Below are 8,186 nucleotides of genomic sequence, written 5' to 3' on the forward strand. Positions count from 1 at the left end.
TCTTGAACCGGATTGAAGATTCAGCGCGCTCAATGCGTGCCGATTTGTACGTGGAGCTCGTGACCCGACTTCAAAACCCGCGTAGCAACGTGCGCTCACGTGCGCTCCAGACGCACGGGCAGGAATTCTGCTGTGCGCTGACTCAGACGGCGTGGAAGCATCTACACTCATCTCACAACAACTGGAAAACGTAAAGGATGTTTGTGTCATGTTTGTCCTCCTACAGAAATCGTATTAAAACAAAAATATTGTGGCAGCCTGACTGTTAATTTAGAAATAGTTCCTTGTTAGTGGGTGGAGTTAGTGTCTGTTCTTGTGTTGCATTATGGGACTTGAGTGTTTTACCGGCACCATGAGTGAGAGTGGTGTGTGTATGAGTGACGCTCCTCACAGTGTCGACTGTTCTGTGGTTCGGAACTGTTAAAAAAATGGTAGTCACAATGTTGACACCACCTTGTCTCCATGGCCTGCGTGTGCCCTTCTTACTCCAATCACGAGGGACCGTATAATGTATGGGACACAAGTGATGTCTGGATTTAATCTGCCAGTCATCTGTGGCTCTGCTCCCACCCAAATCGCTGCAATGTTTTTCCTTCCAACATTTTAAATTAATTTCAAAACATTTATGAAAAAGCGCCACTGAGCCGCAAGGGAGTGCTTGGAGAGCCGCATGCGGCTCCGGAGCCGCAGGTTGCCGACCCCCGATCTAGGGGGTGCCCTGCCTTTGCAGCCCTGATACAGGCTTCAGCATCTCTGTGACCCCCCCCCAAAAAAAAGGATTAAGCAGATTTGAATAATGTATGGATGGCACCGTGCTTAGATGTGTGCTCTCTTCTTATTTATTCTGACAATAAGAATTTTTTGGGGACAAAAAAGAAAACAGGCGTAAAACCTCAGAATAACCTCAATTTAAAGAGGTCTATCACCACCAAAGGAGAACGCTCGTCCCTACATGGAAAGAACAGTGTTCACATAAAAGGGGGAGTATATTACAATGAAATGGGGTCAGCTCATCTTGGAGCATTATGGTTGGTCAAAATGAACTCTTTTACTGTTGTTCCACTATTTAAAAAAATCTGCTCTTTCATAGAAAACTAGTATGGCAGGTAGAGTACCAATTAGGAAGTGGAACTGTACAGGTTGGCAAGGCAGAGAGACAGAGATGGGAAGGAAGTGCAGCAGGTTAGGGTGATTAAGGACATGGATGGAAATGTGTTGACACATTCAACAGGTATGATGGAAAGATGGAAGAAGAACTGTGAAGAGCTGTTGAATGAGGAAAATGTTGGAGAGCACAGAGAAGAGGAGGTAGCCGTTGTGGAGCAGTAAAAGGCAAAATTCAATGAGGATAAAGTGAAGAAGACACTGGAGAGGAGGAAGAATGGAAAGGAAGGTGGTCCTGACAACAAACCTGTGGAGTTATGGAAATGGTTTGGAGAGGTGGCAGTAGAGTTTTTGGATGCACTGTTGAACAAGATCTAGTGAATGGTAAAAAATGGAAGAGAAGTGTACTGGTAGTACTTTTTAAGACCAAGGCATGCAGAGTTCTGAAAATTAGAGGAATAAACGTGATAATTCACACAGTGAAGCTATTGTAAAGAGTAGTGAAAACTAGGCTGGAGTCAAAAGTGAGCATTTGTGAGTAACAGTATGGCCTAATATCATAGAGGCAGCATTTGCTTTGAGGAGGCTGTTGGAGAAGAACAGAGAAGGTCAGAAAGGGCCGTCTTCTATGTAGATCTAGAGAACGTCAATGACAGAGTAAGAGAGAGGAGCTGTGCTGGTACGGAAAAGTCTGGAGTGACAGAGAAGTAGGTTGGAGTTGTTCAGGACATCTAGAGATCTAAGACAGAGGTGAGGACTGCTGTAGGTGAGACAGATAAATTCTAGATGAGGGTGGGACTGGACCAAGAATCATTTTTAAGCCCCTACTTTTTTACTGCGATGATTAACAGATTTATTAAAGAGCTTAGACATGAATCTCCATGGACCATGATGTTTGTAGATGACATTGTGATCTGCTGTGAGAGCAGGTAGCCGGTAGATGAGGATCTAGAAAAGTGGGGGTTTGTTCTGGAAAGAAGAGCATTGGAAGCTCAGAATTTAAGTATTTGTGGTCTACAATCCAGATCAATGGAGGGTGTAGGACAGAGGTGAAGGTTTCCAATGTGATTTGTGACTAAAGTGTGTCAGCAATGTTGGTTAGAGACAGTGGCTCTGAGAAAGAGACAGGAGGCATAAGGTAGGGTTGGTCCAGGTACTGCAACAAAGCAAGAGGAGGAATAGTGTTTGTCTTGGTAAAATATGGTGATGTTGGAGCTACAAGGAAGCAGAAGAAAACAAAAAGGAGGTTCATATATGAAGCAGAGAGCGATACAAGGGTTTTTGGTGTGTGTGAAGAGGCAGATTATTTACTGCTGGGACTCCTAAAGTGAAATGTTTTTGAGAAAATGCAGATATCAATACTGATGAATCGGATGCTCCAAACTGTCATGTCTACCACAGAGGAAAGTTGTTTTGGTGGATGTGGCAACATTGATTGCAACATGAGGAAGAATGAATATGAGAAAGTGAAAACGTACCAGGAACTAAAGGAGGTTCTGGAGACAACCTTAGTGATCGGGGGAGCAACCTCTAAAATGAAGAGTGGCTGCAGTAGATCGCTGAAAAAATCATTTAAGAACAGAAAAGTGCAGTGCAAAAGACTCCAAAGATATTGTGCAGGACGCTTGAGATCAGGGGCCTCTGGTGGATAGTAGAGGATCTGAGCTTTGGTGACAAACAACCCAGGGAGGGAGAGAGAGGAGTTTTAAATATATGAATATACCAAGCAGATATAGTAGTGTACAGGAATACGTACGTGTGTGGAATATGGACTGGAATCTCAAAGGTCAGGGAAGGAAATAATGGGTTACAAAGAAAAAAAAAGAAATAAAGTCATTATTTTGTTCACATTAAAATAAAGTGTCCTCATCCAAGAATACTGCAAAGATATCTAATTGTGACTTTGTTTTCAAATGTGATGTCATCACTGTGTACTTTGATTATATGTCAACTGCTTGTCAGTTTCTTCCAAAAGCCGGCCAACAATCACACAATACAATCCTTTTTCAATTGTCAATTTATCTTTCTTTTTTTAGAATTACAGCTGGTGGTGATTTTTTTGTCTTTATTGTAAATGTTTGATCTTTTCCCCTTTCTCCCTGTTGTGAAAATTTGAGTGTGCATTAGGTCCTGTCTGGTTCCACCTCTAATTATGTGCACCTGTTTGTAAGCCAGTCGCCACAGCAGGCCACTGCAGTGTTTATACATTTGCTGTTCAATTTCAGATCATGTTTTCTCTGTCTCTCTAAACCAAGCACATCACTTGTGATGTGAAACTTGATGTACACAACCTAGTATAATAATGTGTATATATTTTGAGATGAGGAAAAATGCGTCAGATGTTATTTTCTTATTATTTTTATTTTTAACCAACTTTAATTTAAAATAAGTACGTATAAAAACCCATACAAATAACAAGTATTTAACATTGCCAGAACAGTCATTATTATTCTTTTTCATTGTTGCTTTTATTTTCAATACTCACAGTTAAGCAAGAAAAGCTTATAATCTACTCTAATAAATATATGCCACAATTATAAACTGACCCTCTTTACAATGCAATATATATATATATATATATATATATATAACATTTACATGTTTTTTTAATTTACATCTGAGTTAATAGTTCATACCTGATAATTTATCTGTCCAAATAAGGCAGGACAACTTTATTTGTAAAGCAAATTCTAATGCACTTAGTAATCTTTGGGGCTTTTCAGACAGAAGTCAGCAGTGCAGCAGATAGAGGGCAGATAGTGCAACCTTTTTAAGATGTACCATAAAAACCCCCATGAAACCATCTGTTTTGAGCTTTGACCTTCTTTGTTCTAACCTACAGGTCCACTAGCTGCTGTCTTCTTCAGATCTCTGCTGGGATCTAATACCACATACGATCAGACAAGTACTTGGACCTCACAGCACTGGTTTAAAACGTTGAACCTGCTATCTGTGTGACCAGCTTGTCTGTAGTTGATAAACGTTCTGTTAAAGTGCTTTCATGCTGGGCTGTTTGATTTGCACTGAAGTTCATTTGAAGGAAAGCTTGGGCAATAATGTTCCTTGAAGAACTGCTTTAAATTTCCAGGTTTTTTTGTTTGGTTTTAAAATTGCAAGCAAAATCAAACCAAAAAAAGGAAAGAGCGAGATTTTTCTAATCCAAGTTCAGTGGAGTATTGTGGAATGAAATTAGAGAGTTTAGTTCCATTAATAGACGAGACAGAATCACTTCCAAAGAGTCACTGCATTAAGCATGTGCAAAAATTAAACTATATTTAAGATTTAGTACTGCATGTCTAAAACATACCAAGTTTCTATTATCTGTGTCATCTCCAGGTCCCTAATACAACCATTTTTTTAAATGTCAAGAAAAAAAGTAATACATTCAATTATGCATTTTTCCAAGAAACTTAAAGCTACTTTTGCTAAAATATACCCAGATTATACAACGTCTGACTCTATGACTCCAAATGAGAATAAAGTGGGCTCAGAAAACAGATGGATGGATAAAAGGTTTGATATATAATCGTGGCTGTTTTACTTGAAAAATAATTTAAAAGTGAACATTTACTATCTAGCAAGTGACGGATTTTCTATATTTCAAAGCAATTTATTAGTTCTGAAAGGGGCAAAGTAAAATTCTTCCACATGTCTGACTGCATTGTTGACTATATCAGTATGAAAGTACCATTCTTGACTATTAGTATATTAGCATATTAGTATGGAGCATCCAACTCATTTAGGCTGTAAATTGAGCTTGATCATTTGCTGTCTTAACCTCAAGGTAATGTTGAGCGGGAGCTGTCCTGCAGGCTTAAACCTTCGATCCAGACGGAGGGAGGTGGTGAGATGTCACTGAGGTGAATGAAGCTGTGACAGGATGGATGGGGGGCAGGGAGGGAGAGAAAAGCTGTCCTGTCAATCAAGTTAGGTGCAGAAAACTACAAGCTTCACATCCTAATGAATGAAACGGTGTCGTCTTGAAGAGGACAAGCATGTGAACCACACTCATGCCTTGTCTAGTTGAATGAACACAAGGGACTGTGAATAAAAAGACTGATGTGACACAGAGAATCCTTCCTTTCTATCAACAAAACATGAGCTGTGCTCAGGATTTAGATTTAAAAGGAGAGCCAGCGATGTCGATTCTGTCCAATAATAGATAGGAAGGTTGTGTATCCTTGTGTGACCATTTTTGGAGCGTAAAACACTGAAATGTAAATTAATTTTTTCTCAAACAATATTTTTTTTTTTCTGAGGAATAAAAATCCTCATCCAAAAGTAATCCTACAGTCTCCTTTGGTTATTTGCTAATATTTTTTTATTCTCACCTTGACTGGAAATAACTTCAGTGGCTGATCTTCCCTTAATGTGAATCGATGGAAAGTCGTTGAGTCCATTGCAAGGTTCTTTGCAAACCAACGTATTCTCTTTCTCCTGAGCACTGTGTCCTTAATAAATAAAAAAAGATAACACATCTTGATTATTAATGTGAATTTTGAGACTCTGCTAGACTGCCTTGAGGGGCAAAAATAATTGTCATGATTTTAAAACTATTTAACATTAAATTGTAGAAATTTAACATTCACAACACATGGATTGTCCATGCTAGCATGTCTTTAACTTGTAAAAAATATACATTAAGTCAGTCAAAAGTCATGTGAGCATCTTTATTATAGGTTTGAATTAAGTTTTTTCTTTTGTTTTCTTTAGGTTTTTCTCTAAAGACTGTATTAAGACTAAGCTATCTTAACATTTATTTTTATATCCTATGGTTTGTAGAAAACAGAGCTAAAGAAAGTTATCTTCATGTGATGATTGGTCAAACTTGAAATTAAAAGTATTTCATAACTCAAAGCAGCCACACAAACCCAAATATTCACACTAGCCCAACAGCAAACCTTGTCCTTTATTAACTTTTTATGCAACAAAGATCTATAAGCTGTGCTTTTTTTTTTTCTTTTTTTTTTTAAGCACTGACTTGCAAAAATTTGACTTTTTGTGCAAATACAGTCAGAGAAATATCTCTTAAAGGCAAGTCCTTCATGGAGCTACTCTTTTCTGCATAACCTTTTTAAAGCATTGATCAAATTGATTGCAAACATTGCTCTGAAAAAGAAACGAGTCTTGATTTTTGGTCTGAAAAAATATATTTTTTTAAAACTGCCGACATGGAGTCTTATGACAGATATTCTAAAATGAGCTTGTTTTTAATATTTTTGACATCTAACATTTAAAATAAGTTTAGTAGAAATCTAATTTAGTTTAAAAAAAAAAAAAAAAGAATTAAAAACTTCTTTGCTGAGAATTATTTGTTGTTTTAATACGTACCATCTCAGTACTCCATGAAGGCGGTTAAGCTGAAACAATAGACTAAAACATGTCACGGTCTAAGGAATAATAGTTTAAAAATTTTCCTTGGAGTTTGTTATTTATGTAAAATAATTTTGAGAAAGCACTGAAGTTCCTCAGTGTCTGCAGCTAGATAACAGTTGTGCTCTTGCAATATTAATCAAGATCCAATGCAGATGTGTCAGAGTTGAGCCCAGTCTCAGAAAAATGCGTACATATGTCACGATTTGGGAAATACCGTGTATAATATACGCCAAAACCGGTTTTTGCGTGCATATAATATGCGCGGTCCTAAACGTGTTAAAGTCTGTTTTCCACGTTTGACACGTCCCCTGGTGGAGCCGTGAGCATCACAGACAGCCCCACAAACGAACAATTTGCTTTTCTAACCCTAACCATAACCGTGATCCTAACCTTAACCAGGAACGACGTCATTTAGAAAAGAGCCGGAGGATTTCTGACCACGTGATCAAAACGAAACCTAAAAAGCGTGTATATTGTACGCCGGCGCAACCTATTCTCTACCATTGCGTATCATATGCACGCAAAAAGTTTGGCGTATATTATACACGGTATTTCAGAGTGCAAAGACGTGGCATATGTACGCATTTTACTGCGACCGGGTTGCAGAGTTTCAGATGGTTAGACTTTCCCAAAACAAGATGAAATAAAACTGTGGGAAAGTACATGTTTGATAGAAGCAAAAACATTTTTTTAAAGAAGTAACTCATTGGTTCTCTTGTTTATTTAATCATGGCTGCATAATTATATGTATTTATGTATATTGTATGCAAAGACATTTAAGAGATGCACGCAACACAACTACTAAACTGTGTTTAGAAGTTCTAACTACCTTCCTTCCCCACAGTAGTTGCTGCTTGCTTGAACAAATGCAGAAACAACAACTGAAGTCAATATATGTCAGATAAAATCAATTCCCTCATTTAAGCTACAATCAGTACAGATTTTTACTGTGCTATTTAAATTCAGGATTTTGTTGGCAAGGAACACATTACTTTTCTTGAAATTGCAATAAGGAAAAAAAAATAGTGAGAAACTGATTTTTTGTTTGATATTTTTGGCCTTTAAATTTGCATTTACTTTCAACTCATACTTATCACCCCAAACAACCTTCAGTTTAGCTGCGTCTCCAGTTTTATGCAAGGATTTATTTTATCTGCAAATTTGGATTAATTGGACTTTGAAGCCTTGAACTTTAACCAAGAAGTAATTTTTCATGAGCATGGTTACAATTTTAGTTATTTTATTCATTTACATATATTTCATACCAACCAGCATTTCTGTCTGATTTATCTTTTTATATTATTTTATCAATTAATCCTCCATTCTTAAGGGATCATGTGCAGATTTTGCAGATGGTACCACATTTTTCACTCAAAAAAGAAACAGTTGGTAGGTTCAGCTTTTACTTTAAAGTCCCACTCTAAATACAGTATTTTTTTAATGTTGTAAAATCGTTCCCAGTGGTCAATCAAGCCAAAATTTAAAAAGCCTGTTTGTTTTTTTTAAGGTATATTTTCTGGATCTCGTTAGAATTATGATTCTGGGTTGTGGGCCGGGCAGTTGGTGTGGAAGTTAGCTTCACTCATATTTCATCGAGTCTCTTTTACTCCAGGGGTGTCAAACTCATTTTGGCTCACGGGCCAAATTCAACCTGTCTGATCTCAAGTGGGCTGGACCAGAAAGTAGCAAAATAACCTGTGGTCAAT

The sequence above is a fragment of the Oryzias melastigma genome, linkage group LG3 (assembly GCF_002922805.2).
Source record: "Oryzias melastigma strain HK-1 linkage group LG3, ASM292280v2, whole genome shotgun sequence".
NCBI lineage: Eukaryota > Metazoa > Chordata > Actinopteri > Beloniformes > Adrianichthyidae > Oryzias > Oryzias melastigma.